General features: G+C 48.3%; 14 non-coding genes across 14 annotated transcripts; all 14 read left to right on the top strand.

The window, feature by feature from the left end:
* The first annotated feature begins 1,389 nt into the window (after positions 1-1,389).
* trnar-ucu (transfer RNA arginine (anticodon UCU)) lies at positions 1,390-1,462 on the top strand. Its single transcript has one exon. It is a non-coding gene; the product is annotated as a tRNA-Arg (tRNA).
* Positions 1,463-2,213: 751 nt separating this feature from the next.
* trnar-ucu (transfer RNA arginine (anticodon UCU)) lies at positions 2,214-2,286 on the top strand. The gene has a single exon. It is a non-coding gene; the product is annotated as a tRNA-Arg (tRNA).
* A 753-nt stretch (positions 2,287-3,039) lies between these two features.
* trnar-ucu (transfer RNA arginine (anticodon UCU)) lies at positions 3,040-3,112 on the top strand. Its single transcript has one exon. It is a non-coding gene; the product is annotated as a tRNA-Arg (tRNA).
* Positions 3,113-3,867: 755 nt separating this feature from the next.
* On the top strand, positions 3,868-3,940 carry trnar-ucu (transfer RNA arginine (anticodon UCU)). Its single transcript has one exon. It is a non-coding gene; the product is annotated as a tRNA-Arg (tRNA).
* Positions 3,941-4,695: 755 nt separating this feature from the next.
* Positions 4,696-4,768, top strand: trnar-ucu (transfer RNA arginine (anticodon UCU)). The gene has a single exon. It is a non-coding gene; the product is annotated as a tRNA-Arg (tRNA).
* A 1,581-nt stretch (positions 4,769-6,349) lies between these two features.
* trnar-ucu (transfer RNA arginine (anticodon UCU)) lies at positions 6,350-6,422 on the top strand. The gene has a single exon. It is a non-coding gene; the product is annotated as a tRNA-Arg (tRNA).
* Positions 6,423-8,005: 1,583 nt separating this feature from the next.
* Positions 8,006-8,078, top strand: trnar-ucu (transfer RNA arginine (anticodon UCU)). Its single transcript has one exon. It is a non-coding gene; the product is annotated as a tRNA-Arg (tRNA).
* Positions 8,079-8,834: 756 nt separating this feature from the next.
* Positions 8,835-8,907, top strand: trnar-ucu (transfer RNA arginine (anticodon UCU)). The gene has a single exon. It is a non-coding gene; the product is annotated as a tRNA-Arg (tRNA).
* Positions 8,908-9,662: 755 nt separating this feature from the next.
* On the top strand, positions 9,663-9,735 carry trnar-ucu (transfer RNA arginine (anticodon UCU)). Its single transcript has one exon. It is a non-coding gene; the product is annotated as a tRNA-Arg (tRNA).
* A 754-nt stretch (positions 9,736-10,489) lies between these two features.
* trnar-ucu (transfer RNA arginine (anticodon UCU)) lies at positions 10,490-10,562 on the top strand. Its single transcript has one exon. It is a non-coding gene; the product is annotated as a tRNA-Arg (tRNA).
* Positions 10,563-11,317: 755 nt separating this feature from the next.
* trnar-ucu (transfer RNA arginine (anticodon UCU)) lies at positions 11,318-11,390 on the top strand. The gene has a single exon. It is a non-coding gene; the product is annotated as a tRNA-Arg (tRNA).
* A 753-nt stretch (positions 11,391-12,143) lies between these two features.
* trnar-ucu (transfer RNA arginine (anticodon UCU)) lies at positions 12,144-12,216 on the top strand. Its single transcript has one exon. It is a non-coding gene; the product is annotated as a tRNA-Arg (tRNA).
* Positions 12,217-12,971: 755 nt separating this feature from the next.
* On the top strand, positions 12,972-13,044 carry trnar-ucu (transfer RNA arginine (anticodon UCU)). Its single transcript has one exon. It is a non-coding gene; the product is annotated as a tRNA-Arg (tRNA).
* A 4,050-nt stretch (positions 13,045-17,094) lies between these two features.
* Positions 17,095-17,167, top strand: trnar-ucu (transfer RNA arginine (anticodon UCU)). The gene has a single exon. It is a non-coding gene; the product is annotated as a tRNA-Arg (tRNA).
* The last annotated feature ends 589 nt before the right edge of the window (positions 17,168-17,756 follow it).

The raw sequence follows: 17,756 nt of genomic DNA, 5'->3' as shown, positions 1-17,756 counted from the left end.
CAGTCGGGTACTATAACTGCCCCCGATCACCAAGGGCGGCTCCCTATCTGTACATAGCCTAGCACAGGGGTCTCCAACTCCAGTCCTGGAGAGCTACTTTTCTTTAGCTTTTAGGTGCATCCTTGTTCTGACACACCTGAATCAAATGAATGGCTTGTTATCAGGCCTTTGCCAAACTCGATGCCATGCTGAAGAGGTAATTCAAACCTTTGATTCAGCTGTGTTTGAGCACGTCACACGTGCTCCTGCTACCCCCTCTTTTAATGGAATTAGATTCAGTGATTCAAATCGTTGGTACTCTCTGGTCTTCATGTGGTTTCACAAGTCCTACCAGACAACATAAACACCCCCAAATAAAGTGAAGCAATAAGCACAGGGTGTTGGCTGTCAGAGTTCTGGACACTGAGTTGCCCAGAGTGTGTACAGAGTGTAATTTATTTTCTCAGCATTTCTTAAATGTTCTTAAATACAGTTTCATCTTTGAACTAAAAATCAGCTTGAAACCATGGCTTTCACTCGAACCGCCGAAACAACCTCCAAAGAAAGGAAGTCAAGCGCTCATCAGCCCCGGTGGCCTAATGGATAAGGCACTGGCCTCTAAGCCAGGGATTGTGGGTTCGAGTCCCATCTGGGTTCTCCAGCAGAGTGGCGCAGCGGAAGCGTGCTGGGCCCATAACCCAGAGGTCGATGGATCGAAACCATCCTCTGCTATGTGTTTTGGATGGCCGGATTCTCTGAACTGTGTCCAAAAACAGACGACAGTCAGGACCTGATGCCCCAAAACGCAGCCAAGTCACCCTGCAGTACAGGCGCCGAGTGAGTCAGTCGGGTACTATAACTGCCCCCGATCACCAAGGGCGGCTCCCTATGTGTACATAGCCTAGCACAGGGGTCTCCAACTCCAGTCCTGGAGAGCTACTTTTCTTTAGATTTTAGGTGCATCCTTGTTCTGACACACCTGAATCAAATGAATGGCTTGTTATCAGGCCTTTGCCAAACTCGATGCCATGCTGAAGAGGTAATTCAAACCTTTGATTCAGCTGTGTTTGAGCACGTCACACGTGCTCCTGCTACTCCCCCTCTTTTAATGGAATTAGATTCAGTGATTCAAATCGTTGGTACTCTCTGGTCTTCATGTGGTTTCACAAGTCCTACCAGACAACATAAACACCCCCAAATAAAGTGAAGCAATAAGCACAGGGTGTTGGCTGTTCAGAGTTCTGGACACTGAGTTGCCCAGAGTGTGTACAGAGTGTAATTTATTTTCTCAGCATTTCTTAAATGTTCTTAAATACAGTTTCATCTTTGAACTAAAAATCAGCTTGAAACCATGGCTTTCACTCGAACCGCCGAAACAACCTCCAAAGAAAGGAAGTCAAGCGCTCATCAGCCCCGGTGGCCTAATGGATAAGGCACTGGCCTTCTAAGCCAGGGATTGTGGGTTCGAGTCCCATCTGAGGTGCTCTCCAGCAGAGTGGCGCAGCGGAAGCGTGCTGGGCCCATAACCCAGAGGTCGATGGATCGAAACCATCCTCTGCTATGTGTTTTGGATGGCCGGATTCTCTGAACTGTGTCCAAAAACAGACGACAGTCAGGACCTGATGCCCCAAAACGCAGCCAAGTCACCCTGCAGTACAGGCGCCGAGTGAGTCAGTCGGGTACTATAACTGCCCCCGATCACCAAGGGCGGCTCCCTATCTGTACATAGCCTAGCACAGGGGTCTCCAACTCCAGTCCTGGAGAGCTACTTTTCTTTATTTTAGGTGCATCCTTGTTCTGACACACCTGAATCAAATGAATGGCTTGTTATCAGGCCTTTGCCAAACTCGATGCCATGCTGAAGAGGTAATTCAAACCTTTGATTCAGCTGTGTTTGAGCACGTCACACGTGCTCCTGCTACTCCCCTCTTTTAATGGAATTAGATTCAGTGATTCAAATCGTTGGTACTCTCTGGTCTTCATGTGGTTTCACAAGTCCTACCAGACAACATAAACACCCCAAATAAAGTGAAGCAATAAGCACAGGGTGTTGGCTGTTCAGAGTTCTGGACACTGAGTTGCCCAGAGTGTGTACAGAGTGTAATTTATTTTCTCAGCATTTCTTAAATGTTCTTAAATACAGTTTCATCTTTGAACTAAAAATCAGCTTGAAACCATGGCTTTCACTCGAACCGCCGAACAACCTCCAAAGAAAGGAAGTCAAGCGCTCATCAGCCCCGGTGGCCTAATGGATAAGGCACTGGCCTTCTAAGCCAGGGATTGTGGGTTCGAGTCCCATCTGAGGTGCTCTCCAGCAGAGTGGCGCAGCGGAAGCGTGCTGGGCCCATAACCCAGAGGTCGATGGATCGAAACCATCCTCTGCTATGTGTTTTGGATGGCCGGATTCTCTGAACTGTGTCCAAAAGACGACAGTCAGGACCTGATGCCCCAAAACGCAGCCAAGTCACCCTGCAGTACAGGCGCCGAGTGAGTCAGTCGGGTACTATAACTGCCCCCGATCACCAAGGGCGGCTCCCTATCTGTACATAGCCTAGCACAGGGGTCTCCAACTCCAGTCCTGGAGAGCTACTTTTTCTTTAGATTTTAGGTGCATCCTTGTTCTGACACACCTGAATCAAATGAATGGCTTGTTATCAGGCCTTTGCCAAACTCGATGCCATGCTGAAGAGGTAATTCAAACCTTTGATTCAGCTGTGTTTGAGCACGTCACACGTGCTCCTGCTACTCCCCCTCTTTTAATGGAATTAGATTCAGTGATTCAAATCGTTGGTACTCTCTGGTCTTCATGTGGTTTCACAAGTCCTACCAGACAACATAAACACCCCAAATAAAGTGAAGCAATAAGCACAGGGTGTTGGCTGTTCAGAGTTCTGGACACTGAGTTGCCCAGAGTGTGTACAGAGTGTAATTTATTTTCTCAGCATTTCTTAAATGTTCTTAAATACAGTTTCATCTTTGAACTAAAAATCAGCTTGAAACCATGGCTTTCACTCGAACCGCCGAAACAACCTCCAAAGAAAGGAAGTCAAGCGCTCATCAGCCCCGGTGGCCTAATGGATAAGGCACTGGCCTTCTAAGCCAGGGATTGTGGGTTCGAGTCCCATCTGAGGTGCTCTCCAGCAGAGTGGCGCAGCGGAAGCGTGCTGGGCCCATAACCCAGAGGTCGATGGATCGAAACCATCCTCTGCTATGTGTTTTGGATGGCCGGATTCTCTGAACTGTGTCCAAAAACAGACGACAGTCAGGACCTGATGCCCCAAAACGCAGCCAAGTCACCCTGCAGTACAGGCGCCGAGTGAGTCAGTCGGGTACTATAACTGCCCCCGATCACCAAGGGCGGCTCCCTATCTGTACATAGCCTAGCACAGGGGTCTCCAACTCCAGTCCTGGAGAGCTACTTTTCTTTAGATTTTAGGTGCATCCTTGTTCTGACACACCTGAATCAAATGAATGGCTTGTTATCAGGCCTTTGCCAAACTCGATGCCATGCTGAAGAGGTAATTCAAACCTTTGATTCAGCTGTGTTTGAGCACGTCACACGTGCTCCTGCTACTCCCCCTCTTTAATGGAATTAGATTCAGTGATTCAAATCGTTGGTACTCTCTGGTCTTCATGTGGTTTCACAAGTCCTACCAGACAACATAAACACCCCCAAATAAAGTGAAGCAATAAGCACAGGGTGTTGGCTGTTCAGAGTTCTGGACACTGAGTTGCCCAGAGTGTGTACAGAGTGTAATTTATTTTCTCAGCATTTCTTAAATGTTCTTAAATACAGTTTCATCTTTGAACTAAAAATCAGCTTGAAACCATGGCTTTCACTCGAACCGCCGAAACAACCTCCAAAGAAAGGAAGTCAAGCGCTCATCAGCCCCGGTGGCCTAATGGATAAGGCACTGGCCTTCTAAGCCAGGGATTGTGGGTTCGAGTCCCATCTGAGGTGCTCTCCAGCAGAGTGGCGCAGCGGAAGCGTGCTGGGCCCATAACCCAGAGGTCGATGGATCGAAACCATCCTCTGCTATGTGTTTTGGATGGCCGGATTCTCTGAACTGTGTCCAAAAACAGACGACAGTCAGGACCTGATGCCCCAAAACGCAGCCAAGTCACCCTGCAGTACAGGCGCCGAGTGAGTCAGTCGGGTACTATAACTGCCCCCGATCACCAAGGGCGGCTCCCTATCTGTACATAGCCTAGCACAGGGGTCTCCAACTCCAGTCCTGGAGAGCTACTTTTCTTTAGATTTTAGGTGCATCCTTGTTCTGACACACCTGAATCAAATGAATGGCTTGTTATCAGGCCTTTGCCAAACTCGATGCCATGCTGAAGAGGTAATTCAAACCTTTGATTCAGCTGTGTTTGAGCACGTCACACGTGCTCCTGCTACTCCCCCTCTTTTAATGGAATTAGATTCAGTGATTCAAATCGTTGGTACTCTCTGGTCTTCATGTGGTTTCACAAGTCCTACCAGACAACATAAACACCCCAAATAAAGTGAAGCAATAAGCACAGGGTGTTGGCTGTTCAGAGTTCTGGACACTGAGTTGCCCAGAGTGTGTACAGAGTGTAATTTATTTTCTCAGCATTTCTTAAATGTTCTTAAATACAGTTTCATCTTTGAACTAAAAATCAGCTTGAAACCATGGCTTTCACTCGAACCGCCGAAACAACCTCCAAAGAAAGGAAGTCAAGCGCTCATCAGCCCCGGTGGCCTAATGGATAAGGCACTGGCCTTCTAAGCCAGGGATTGTGGGTTCGAGTCCCATCTGAGGTGCTCTCCAGCAGAGTGGCGCAGCGGAAGCGTGCTGGGCCCATAACCCAGAGGTCGATGGATCGAAACCATCCTCTGCTATGTGTTTTGGATGGCCGGATTCTCTGAACTGTGTCCAAAAACAGACGACAGTCAGGACCTGATGCCCCAAAACGCAGCCAAGTCACCCTGCAGTACAGGCGCCGAGTGAGTCAGTCGGGTACTATAACTGCCCCCGATCACCAAGGGCGGCTCCCTATCTGTACATAGCCTAGCACAGGGGTCTCCAACTCCAGTCCTGGAGAGCTACTTTTCTTTAGATTTTAGGTGCATCCTTGTTCTGACACACCTGAATCAAATGAATGGCTTGTTATCAGGCCTTTGCCAAACTCGATGCCATGCTGAAGAGGTAATTCAAACCTTTGATTCAGCTGTGTTTGAGCACGTCACACGTGCTCCTGCTACTCCCCTCTTTTAATGGAATTAGATTCAGTGATTCAAATCGTTGGTACTCTCTGGTCTTCATGTGGTTTCACAAGTCCTACCAGACAACATAAACACCCCAAATAAAGTGAAGCAATAAGCACAGGGTGTTGGCTGTTCAGAGTTCTGGACACTGAGTTGCCCAGAGTGTGTACAGAGTGTAATTTATTTTCTCAGCATTTCTTAAATGTTCTTAAATACAGTTTCATCTTTGAACTAAAAATCAGCTTGAAACCATGGCTTTCACTCGAACCGCCGAAACAACCTCCAAAGAAAGGAAGTCAAGCGCTCATCAGCCCCGGTGGCCTAATGGATAAGGCACTGGCCTCTAAGCCAGGGATTGTGGGTTCGAGTCCCATCTGAGGTGCTCTCCAGCAGAGTGGCGCAGCGGAAGCGTGCTGGGCCCATAACCCAGAGGTCGATGGATCGAAACCATCCTCTGCTATGTGTTTTGGATGGCCGGATTCTCTGAACTGTGTCCAAAAACAGACGACAGTCAGGACCTGATGCCCCAAAACGCAGCCAAGTCACCCTGCAGTACAGGCGCCGAGTGAGTCAGTCGGGTACTATAACTGCCCCCGATCACCAAGGGCGGCTCCCTATCTGTACATAGCCTAGCACAGGGGTCTCCAACTCCAGTCCTGGAGAGCTACTTTTCTTTAGATTTTAGGTGCATCCTTGTTCTGACACACCTGAATCAAATGAATGGCTTGTTATCAGGCCTTTGCCAAACTCGATGCCATGCTGAAGAGGTAATTCAAACCTTTGATTCAGCTGTGTTTGAGCACGTCACACGTGCTCCTGCTACTCCCCCTCTTTTAATGGAATTAGATTCAGTGATTCAAATCGTTGGTACTCTCTGGTCTTCATGTGGTTTCACAAGTCCTACCAGACAACATAAACACCCCAAATAAAGTGAAGCAATAAGCACAGGGTGTTGGCTGTTCAGAGTTCTGGACACTGAGTTGCCCAGAGTGTGTACAGAGTGTAATTTATTTTCTCAGCATTTCTTAAATGTTCTTAAATACAGTTTCATCTTTGAACTAAAAATCAGCTTGAAACCATGGCTTTCACTCGAACCGCCGAAACAACCTCCAAAGAAAGGAAGTCAAGCGCTCATCAGCCCCGGTGGCCTAATGGATAAGGCACTGGCCTTCTAAGCCAGGGATTGTGGGTTCGAGTCCCATCTGAGGTGCTCTCCAGCAGAGTGGCGCAGCGGAAGCGTGCTGGGCCCATAACCCAGAGGTCGATGGATCGAAACCATCCTCTGCTATGTGTTTTGGATGGCCGGATTCTCTGAACTGTGTCCAAAAACAGACGACAGTCAGGACCTGATGCCCCAAAACGCAGCCAAGTCACCCTGCAGTACAGGCGCCGAGTGAGTCAGTCGGGTACTATAACTGCCCCCGATCACCAAGGGCGGCTCCCTATCTGTACATAGCCTAGCACAGGGGTCTCCAACTCCAGTCCTGGAGAGCTACTTTTCTTTAGATTTTAGGTGCATCCTTGTTCTGACACACCTGAATCAAATGAATGGCTTGTTATCAGGCCTTTGCCAAACTCGATGCCATGCTGAAGAGGTAATTCAAACCTTTGATTCAGCTGTGTTTGAGCACGTCACACGTGCTCCTGCTACTCCCCCTCTTTTAATGGAATTAGATTCAGTGATTCAAATCGTTGGTACTCTCTGGTCTTCATGTGGTTTCACAAGTCCTACCAGACAACATAAACACCCCCAAATAAAGTGAAGCAATAAGCACAGGGTGTTGGCTGTTCAGAGTTCTGGACACTGAGTTGCCCAGAGTGTGTACAGAGTGTAATTTATTTTCTCAGCATTTCTTAAATGTTCTTAAATACAGTTTCATCTTTGAACTAAAAATCAGCTTGAAACCATGGCTTTCACTCGAACCGCCGAAACAACCTCCAAAGAAAGGAAGTCAAGCGCTCATCAGCCCCGGTGGCCTAATGGATAAGGCACTGGCCTCTAAGCCAGGGATTGTGGGTTCGAGTCCCATCTGAGGTGCTCTCCAGCAGAGTGGCGCAGCGGAAGCGTGCTGGGCCCATAACCCAGAGGTCGATGGATCGAAACCATCCTCTGCTATGTGTTTTGGATGGCCGGATTCTCTGAACTGTGTCCAAAAACAGACGACAGTCAGGACCTGATGCCCCAAAACGCAGCCAAGTCACCCTGCAGTACAGGCGCCGAGTGAGTCAGTCGGGTACTATAACTGCCCCCGATCACCAAGGGCGGCTCCCTATCTGTACATAGCCTAGCACAGGGGTCTCCAACTCCAGTCCTGGAGAGCTACTTTTCTTTAGATTTTAGGTGCATCCTTGTTCTGACACACCTGAATCAAATGAATGGCTTGTTATCAGGCCTTTGCCAAACTCGATGCCATGCTGAAGAGGTAATTCAAACCTTTGATTCAGCTGTGTTTGAGCACGTCACACGTGCTCCTGCTACTCCCCTCTTTTAATGGAATTAGATTCAGTGATTCAAATCGTTGGTACTCTCTGGTCTTCATGTGGTTTCACAAGTCCTACCAGACAACATAAACACCCCCAAATAAAGTGAAGCAATAAGCACAGGGTGTTGGCTGTTCAGAGTTCTGGACACTGAGTTGCCCAGAGTGTGTACAGAGTGTAATTTATTTTCTCAGCATTTCTTAAATGTTCTTAAATACAGTTTCATCTTTGAACTAAAAATCAGCTTGAAACCATGGCTTTCACTCGAACCGCCGAAACAACCTCCAAAGAAAGGAAGTCAAGCGCTCATCAGCCCCGGTGGCCTAATGGATAAGGCACTGGCCTTCTAAGCCAGGGATTGTGGGTTCGAGTCCCATCTGAGGTGCTCTCCAGCAGAGTGGCGCAGCGGAAGCGTGCTGGGCCCATAACCCAGAGGTCGATGGATCGAAACCATCCTCTGCTATGTGTTTTGGATGGCCGGATTCTCTGAACTGTGTCCAAAAACAGACGACAGTCAGGACCTGATGCCCCAAAACGCAGCCAAGTCACCCTGCAGTACAGGCGCCGAGTGAGTCAGTCGGGTACTATAACTGCCCCCGATCACCAAGGGCGGCTCCCTATCTGTACATAGCCTAGCACAGGGGTCTCCAACTCCAGTCCTGGAGAGCTACTTTTCTTTAGATTTTAGGTGCATCCTTGTTCTGACACACCTGAATCAAATGAATGGCTTGTTATCAGGCCTTTGCCAAACTCGATGCCATGCTGAAGAGGTAATTCAAACCTTTGATTCAGCTGTGTTTGAGCACGTCACACGTGCTCCTGCTACTCCCCCTCTTTTAATGGAATTAGATTCAGTGATTCAAATCGTTGGTACTCTCTGGTCTTCATGTGGTTTCACAAGTCCTACCAGACAACATAAACACCCCCAAATAAAGTGAAGCAATAAGCACAGGGTGTTGGCTGTTCAGAGTTCTGGACACTGAGTTGCCCAGAGTGTGTACAGAGTGTAATTTATTTTCTCAGCATTTCTTAAATGTTCTTAAATACAGTTTCATCTTTGAACTAAAAATCAGCTTGAAACCATGGCTTTCACTCGAACCGCCGAAACAACCTCCAAAGAAAGGAAGTCAAGCGCTCATCAGCCCCGGTGGCCTAATGGATAAGGCACTGGCCTTCTAAGCCAGGGATTGTGGGTTCGAGTCCCATCTGAGGTGCTCTCCAGCAGAGTGGCGCAGCGGAAGCGTGCTGGGCCCATAACCCAGAGGTCGATGGATCGAAACCATCCTCTGCTATGTGTTTTGGATGGCCGGATTCTCTGAACTGTGTCCAAAAACAGACGACAGTCAGGACCTGATGCCCCAAAACGCAGCCAAGTCACCCTGCAGTACAGGCGCCGAGTGAGTCAGTCGGGTACTATAACTGCCCCCGATCACCAAGGGCGGCTCCCTATCTGTACATAGCCTAGCACAGGGGTCTCCAACTCCAGTCCTGGAGAGCTACTTTTCTTTAGATTTTAGGTGCATCCTTGTTCTGACACACCTGAATCAAATGAATGGCTTGTTATCAGGCCTTTGCCAAACTCGATGCCATGCTGAAGAGGTAATTCAAACCTTTGATTCAGCTGTGTTTGAGCACGTCACACGTGCTCCTGCTACTCCCCTCTTTTAATGGAATTAGATTCAGTGATTCAAATCGTTGGTACTCTCTGGTCTTCATGTGGTTTCACAAGTCCTACCAGACAACATAAACACCCCCAAATAAAGTGAAGCAATAAGCACAGGGTGTTGGCTGTTCAGAGTTCTGGACACTGAGTTGCCCAGAGTGTGTACAGAGTGTAATTTATTTTCTCAGCATTTCTTAAATGTTCTTAAATACAGTTTCATCTTTGAACTAAAAATCAGCTTGAAACCATGGCTTTCACTCGAACCGCCGAAACAACCTCCAAAGAAAGGAAGTCAAGCGCTCATCAGCCCCGGTGGCCTAATGGATAAGGCACTGGCCTTCTAAGCCAGGGATTGTGGGTTCGAGTCCCATCTGAGGTGCTCTCCAGCAGAGTGGCGCAGCGGAAGCGTGCTGGGCCCATAACCCAGAGGTCGATGGATCGAAACCATCCTCTGCTATGTGTTTTGGATGGCCGGATTCTCTGAACTGTGTCCAAAAACAGACGACAGTCAGGACCTGATGCCCCAAAACGCAGCCAAGTCACCCTGCAGTACAGGCGCCGAGTGAGTCAGTCGGGTACTATAACTGCCCCGATCACCAAGGGCGGCTCCCTATCTGTACATAGCCTAGCACAGGGGTCTCCAACTCCAGTCCTGGAGAGCTACTTTTCTTTAGATTTTAGGTGCATCCTTGTTCTGACACACCTGAATCAAATGAATGGCTTGTTATCAGGCCTTTGCCAAACTCGATGCCATGCTGAAGAGGTAATTCAAACCTTTGATTCAGCTGTGTTTGAGCACGTCACACGTGCTCCTGCTACTCCCCTCTTTTAATGGAATTAGATTCAGTGATTCAAATCGTTGGTACTCTCTGGTCTTCATGTGGTTTCACAAGTCCTACCAGACAACATAAACACCCCCAAATAAAGTGAAGCAATAAGCACAGGGTGTTGGCTGTTCAGAGTTCTGGACACTGAGTTGCCCAGAGTGTGTACAGAGTGTAATTTATTTTCTCAGCATTTCTTAAATGTTCTTAAATACAGTTTCATCTTTGAACTAAAAATCAGCTTGAAACCATGGCTTTCACTCGAACCGCCGAAACAACCTCCAAAGAAAGGAAGTCAAGCGCTCATCAGCCCCGGTGGCCTAATGGATAAGGCACTGGCCTTCTAAGCCAGGGATTGTGGGTTCGAGTCCCATCTGAGGTGCTCTCCAGCAGAGTGGCGCAGCGGAAGCGTGCTGGGCCCATAACCCAGAGGTCGATGGATCGAAACCATCCTCTGCTATGTGTTTTGGATGGCCGGATTCTCTGAACTGTGTCCAAAAACAGACGACAGTCAGGACCTGATGCCCCAAAACGCAGCCAAGTCACCCTGCAGTACAGGCGCCGAGTGAGTCAGTCGGGTACTATAACTGCCCCCGATCACCAAGGGCGGCTCCCTATCTGTACATAGCCTAGCACAGGGGTCTCCAACTCCAGTCCTGGAGAGCTACTTTTCTTTAGATTTTAGGTGCATCCTTGTTCTGACACACCTGAATCAAATGAATGGCTTGTTATCAGGCCTTTGCCAAACTCGATGCCATGCTGAAGAGGTAATTCAAACCTTTGATTCAGCTGTGTTTGAGCACGTCACACGTGCTCCTGCTACTCCCCCTCTTTTAATGGAATTAGATTCAGTGATTCAAATCGTTGGTACTCTCTGGTCTTCATGTGGTTTCACAAGTCCTACCAGACAACATAAACACCCCAAATAAAGTGAAGCAATAAGCACAGGGTGTTGGCTGTTCAGAGTTCTGGACACTGAGTTGCCCAGAGTGTGTACAGAGTGTAATTTATTTTCTCAGCATTTCTTAAATGTTCTTAAATACAGTTTCATCTTTGAACTAAAAATCAGCTTGAAACCATGGCTTTCACTCGAACCGCCGAAACAACCTCCAAAGAAAGGAAGTCAAGCGCTCATCAGCCCCGGTGGCCTAATGGATAAGGCACTGGCCTTCTAAGCCAGGGATTGTGGGTTCGAGTCCCATCTGAGGTGCTCTCCAGCAGAGTGGCGCAGCGGAAGCGTGCTGGGCCCATAACCCAGAGGTCGATGGATCGAAACCATCCTCTGCTATGTGTTTTGGATGGCCGGATTCTCTGAACTGTGTCCAAAAACAGACGACAGTCAGGACCTGATGCCCCAAAACGCAGCCAAGTCACCCTGCAGTACAGGCGCCGAGTGAGTCAGTCGGGTACTATAACTGCCCCGATCACCAAGGGCGGCTCCCTATCTGTACATAGCCTAGCACAGGGGTCTCCAACTCCAGTCCTGGAGAGCTACTTTTCTTTAGCTTTTAGGTGCATCCTTGTTCTGACACACCTGAATCAAATGAATGGCTTGTTATCAGGCCTTTGCCAAACTCGATGCCATGCTGAAGAGGTAATTCAAACCTTTGATTCAGCTGTGTTTGAGCACGTCACACGTGCTCCTGCTACTCCCCTCTTTTAATGGAATTAGATTCAGTGATTCAAATCGTTGGTACTCTCTGGTCTTCATGTGGTTTCACAAGTCCTACCAGACAACATAAACACCCCAAATAAAGTGAAGCAATAAGCACAGGGTGTTGGCTGTTCAGAGTTCTGGACACTGAGTTGCCCAGAGTGTGTACAGAGTGTAATTTATTTTCTCAGCATTTCTTAAATGTTCTTAAATACAGTTTCATCTTTGAACTAAAAATCAGCTTGAAACCATGGCTTTCACTCGAACCGCCGAAACAACCTCCAAAGAAAGGAAGTCAAGCGCTCATCAGCCCCGGTGGCCTAATGGATAAGGCACTGGCCTTCTAAGCCAGGGATTGTGGGTTCGAGTCCCATCTGAGGTGCTCTCCAGCAGAGTGGCGCAGCGGAAGCGTGCTGGGCCCATAACCCAGAGGTCGATGGATCGAAACCATCCTCTGCTATGTGTTTTGGATGGCCGGATTCTCTGAACTGTGTCCAAAAACAGACGACAGTCAGGACCTGATGCCCCAAAACGCAGCCAAGTCACCCTGCAGTACAGGCGCCGAGTGAGTCAGTCGGGTACTATAACTGCCCCCGATCACCAAGGGCGGCTCCCTATCTGTACATAGCCTAGCACAGGGGTCTCCAACTCCAGTCCTGGAGAGCTACTTTTCTTTAGATTTTAGGTGCATCCTTGTTCTGACACACCTGAATCAAATGAATGGCTTGTTATCAGGCCTTTGCCAAACTCGATGCCATGCTGAAGAGGTAATTCAAACCTTTGATTCAGCTGTGTTTGAGCACGTCACACGTGCTCCTGCTACTCCCCTCTTTTAATGGAATTAGATTCAGTGATTCAAATCGTTGGTACTCTCTGGTCTTCATGTGGTTTCACAAGTCCTACCAGACAACATAAACACCCCCAAATAAAGTGAAGCAATAAGCACAGGGTGTTGGCTGTTCAGAGTTCTGGACACTGAGTTGCCCAGAGTGTGTACAGAGTGTAATTTATTTTCTCAGCATTTCTTAAATGTTCTTAAATACAGTTTCATCTTTGAACTAAAAATCAGCTTGAAACCATGGCTTTCACTCGAACCGCCGAAACAACCTCCAAAGAAAGGAAGTCAAGCGCTCATCAGCCCCGGTGGCCTAATGGATAAGGCACTGGCCTTCTAAGCCAGGGATTGTGGGTTCGAGTCCCATCTGAGGTGCTCTCCAGCAGAGTGGCGCAGCGGAAGCGTGCTGGGCCCATAACCCAGAGGTCGATGGATCGAAACCATCCTCTGCTATGTGTTTTGGATGGCCGGATTCTCTGAACTGTGTCCAAAAACAGACGACAGTCAGGACCTGATGCCCCAAAACGCAGCCAAGTCACCCTGCAGTACAGGCGCCGAGTGAGTCAGTCGGGTACTATAACTGCCCCGATCACCAAGGGCGGCTCCCTATCTGTACATAGCCTAGCACAGGGGTCTCCAACTCCAGTCCTGGAGAGCTACTTTTCTTTAGATTTTAGGTGCATCCTTGTTCTGACACACCTGAATCAAATGAATGGCTTGTTATCAGGCCTTTGCCAAACTCGATGCCATGCTGAAGAGGTAATTCAAACCTTTGATTCAGCTGTGTTTGAGCACGTCACACGTGCTCCTGCTACTCCCCTCTTTTAATGGAATTAGATTCAGTGATTCAAATCGTTGGTACTCTCTGGTCTTCATGTGGTTTCACAAGTCCTACCAGACAACATAAACACCCCCAAATAAAGTGAAGCAATAAGCACAGGGTGTTGGCTGTCAGAGTTCTGGACACTGAGTTGCCCAGAGTGTGTACAGAGTGTAATTTATTTTCTCAGCATTTCTTAAATGTTCTTAAATACAGTTTCATCTTTGAACTAAAAATCAGCTTGAAACCATGGCTTTCACTCGAACCGCCGAAACAACCTCCAAAGAAAGGAAGTCAAGCGCTCATCAGCCCCGGTGGCCTAATGGATAAGGCACTGGCCTCTAAGCCAGGGATTGTGGGTTCGAGTCCCATCTGAGGTGCTCTCCAGCAGAGTGGCGCAGCGGAAGCGTGCTGGGCCCATAACCCAGAGGTCGATGGATCGAAACCATCCTCTGCTATGTGTTTTGGATGGCCGGATTCTCTGAACTGTGTCCAAAAACAGACGACAGTCAGGACCTGATGCCCCAAAACGCAGCCAAGTCACCCTGCAGTACAGGCGCCGAGTGAGTCAGTCGGGTACTATAACTGCCCCCGATCACCAGGGCGGCTCCCTATCTGTACATAGCCTAGCACAGGGGTCTCCAACTCCAGTCCTGGAGAGCTACTTTTCTTTAGCTTTTAGGTGCATCCTTGTTCTGACACACCTGAATCAAATGAATGGCTTGTTATCAGGCCTTTGCCAAACTCGATGCCATGCTGAAGAGGTAATTCAAACCTTTGATTCAGCTGTGTTTGAGCACGTCACACGTGCTCCTGCTACTCCCCTCTTTTAATGGAATTAGATTCAGTGATTCAAATCGTTGGTACTCTCTGGTCTTCATGTGGTTTCACAAGTCCTACCAGACAACATAAACACCCCAAATAAAGTGAAGCAATAAGCACAGGGTGTTGGCTGTTCAGAGTTCTGGACACTGAGTTGCCCAGAGTGTGTACAGAGTGTAATTTATTTTCTCAGCATTTCTTAAATGTTCTTAAATACAGTTTCATCTTTGAACTAAAAATCAGCTTGAAACCATGGCTTTCACTCGAACCGCCGAAACAACCTCCAAAGAAAGGAAGTCAAGCGCTCATCAGCCCCGGTGGCCTAATGGATAAGGCACTGGCCTCTAAGCCAGGGATTGTGGGTTCGAGTCCCATCTGGGTGCTCTCCAGCAGAGTGGCGCAGCGGAAGCGTGCTGGGCCCATAACCCAGAGGTCGATGGATCGAAACCATCCTCTGCTATGTGTTTTGGATGGCCGGATTCTCTGAACTGTGTCCAAAAACAGACGACAGTCAGGACCTGATGCCCCAAAACGCAGCCAAGTCACCCTGCAGTACAGGCGCCGAGTGAGTCAGTCGGGTACTATAACTGCCCCGATCACCAAGGGCGGCTCCCTATCTGTACATAGCCTAGCACAGGGGTCTCCAACTCCAGTCCTGGAGAGCTACTTTTCTTTAGATTTTAGGTGCATCCTTGTTCTGACACACCTGAATCAAATGAATGGCTTGTTATCAGGCCTTTGCCAAACTCGATGCCATGCTGAAGAGGTAATTCAAACCTTTGATTCAGCTGTGTTTGAGCACGTCACACGTGCTCCTGCTACTCCCCTCTTTTAATGGAATTAGATTCAGTGATTCAAATCGTTGGTACTCTCTGGTCTTCATGTGGTTTCACAAGTCCTACCAGACAACATAAACACCCCCAAATAAAGTGAAGCAATAAGCACAGGGTGTTGGCTGTTCAGAGTTCTGGACACTGAGTTGCCCAGAGTGTGTACAGAGTGTAATTTATTTTCTCAGCATTTCTTAAATGTTCTTAAATACAGTTTCATCTTTGAACTAAAAATCAGCTTGAAACCATGGCTTTCACTCGAACCGCCGAAACAACCTCCAAAGAAAGGAAGTCAAGCGCTCATCAGCCCGGTGGCCTAATGGATAAGGCACTGGCCTCTAAGCCAGGGATTGTGGGTTCGAGTCCCATCTGGGTGTCTCCAGCAGAGTGGCGCAGCGGAAGCGTGCTGGGCCCATAACCCAGAGGTCGATGGATCGAAACCATCCTCTGCTATGTGTTTTGGATGGCCGGATTCTCTGAACTGTGTCCAAAAACAGACGACAGTCAGGACCTGATGCCCCAAAACGCAGCCAAGTCACCCTGCAGTACAGGCGCCGAGTGAGTCAGTCGGGTACTATAACTGCCCCCGATCACCAAGGGCGGCTCCCTATCTGTACATAGCCTAGCACAGGGGTCTCCAACTCCAGTCCTGGAGAGCTACTTTTCTTTAGATTTTAGGTGCATCCTTGTTCTGACACACCTGAATCAAATGAATGGCTTGTTATCAGGCCTTTGCCAAACTCGATGCCATGCTGAAGAGGTAATTCAAACCTTTGATTCAGCTGTGTTTGAGCACGTCACACGTGCTCCTGCTACTCCCCTCTTTTAATGGAATTAGATTCAGTGATTCAAATCGTTGGTACTCTCTGGTCTTCATGTGGTTTCACAAGTCCTACCAGACAACATAAACACCCCAAATAAAGTGAAGCAATAAGCACAGGGTGTGGCTGTTCAGAGTTCTGGACACTGAGTTGCCCAGAGTGTGTACAGAGTGTAATTTATTTTCTCAGCATTTCTTAAATGTTCTTAAATACAGTTTCATCTTTGAACTAAAAATCAGCTTGAAACCATGGCTTTCACTCGAACCGCCGAAACAACCTCCAAAGAAAGGAAGTCAAGCGCTCATCAGCCCCGGTGGCCTAATGGATAAGGCACTGGCCTCTAAGCCAGGGATTGTGGGTTCGAGTCCCATCTGAGGTGTCTCCAGCAGAGTGGCGCAGCGGAAGCGTGCTGGGCCCATAACCCAGAGGTCGATGGATCGAAACCATCCTCTGCTATGTGTTTTGGATGGCCGGATTCTCTGAACTGTGTCCAAAAACAGACGACAGTCAGGACCTGATGCCCCAAAACGCAGCCAAGTCACCCTGCAGTACAGGCGCCGAGTGAGTCAGTCGGGTACTATAACTGCCCCCGATCACCAAGGGCGGCTCCCTATCTGTACATAGCCTAGCACAGGGGTCTCCAACTCCAGTCCTGGAGAGCTACTTTTCTTTAGATTTTAGGTGCATCCTTGTTCTGACACACCTGAATCAAATGAATGGCTTGTTATCAGGCCTTTGCCAAACTCGATGCCATGCTGAAGAGGTAATTCAAACCTTTGATTCAGCTGTGTTTGAGCACGTCACACGTGCTCCTGCTACTCCCCTCTTTTAATGGAATTAGATTCAGTGATTCAAATCGTTGGTACTCTCTGGTCTTCATGTGGTTTCACAAGTCCTACCAGACAACATAAACACCCCAAATAAAGTGAAGCAATAAGCACAGGGTGTTGGCTGTTCAGAGTTCTGGACACTGAGTTGCCCAGAGTGTGTACAGAGTGTAATTTATTTTCTCAGCATTTCTTAAATGTTCTTAAATACAGTTTCATCTTTGAACTAAAAATCAGCTTGAAACCATGGCTTTCACTCGAACCGCCGAAACAACCTCCAAAGAAAGGAAGTCAAGCGCTCATCAGCCCCGGTGGCCTAATGGATAAGGCACTGGCCTTCTAAGCCAGGGATTGTGGGTTCGAGTCCCATCTGAGGTGCTCTCCAGCAGAGTGGCGCAGCGGAAGCGTGCTGGGCCCATAACCCAGAGGTCGATGGATCGAAACCATCCTCTGCTATGTGTTTTGGATGGCCGGATTCTCTGAACTGTGTCCAAAAACAGACGACAGTCAGGACCTGATGCCCCAAAACGCAGCCAAGTCACCCTGCAGTACAGGCGCCGAGTGAGTCAGTCGGGTACTATAACTGCCCCGATCACCAAGGGCGGCTCCCTATCTGTACATAGCCTAGCACAGGGGTCTCCAACTCCAGTCCTGGAGAGCTACTTTTCTTTAGATTTTAGGTGCATCCTTGTTCTGACACACCTGAATCAAATGAATGGCTTGTTATCAGGCCTTTGCCAAACTCGATGCCATGCTGAAGAGGTAATTCAAACCTTTGATTCAGCTGTGTTTGAGCACGTCACACGTGCTCCTGCTACTCCCCTCTTTTAATGGAATTAGATTCAGTGATTCAAATCGTTGGTACTCTCTGGTCTTCATGTGGTTTCACAAGTCCTACCAGACAACATAAACACCCCAAATAAAGTGAAGCAATAAGCACAGGGTGTTGGCTGTTCAGAGTTCTGGA

Source organism: Oreochromis niloticus, unplaced genomic scaffold (genome assembly GCF_001858045.2).
Source record: "Oreochromis niloticus isolate F11D_XX unplaced genomic scaffold, O_niloticus_UMD_NMBU tig00000048_pilon, whole genome shotgun sequence".
NCBI lineage: Eukaryota > Metazoa > Chordata > Actinopteri > Cichliformes > Cichlidae > Oreochromis > Oreochromis niloticus.
The sequence above is the reverse complement of the archived record's forward strand: the minus strand, read 5'-3'. Positions and strand labels throughout refer to the sequence as shown.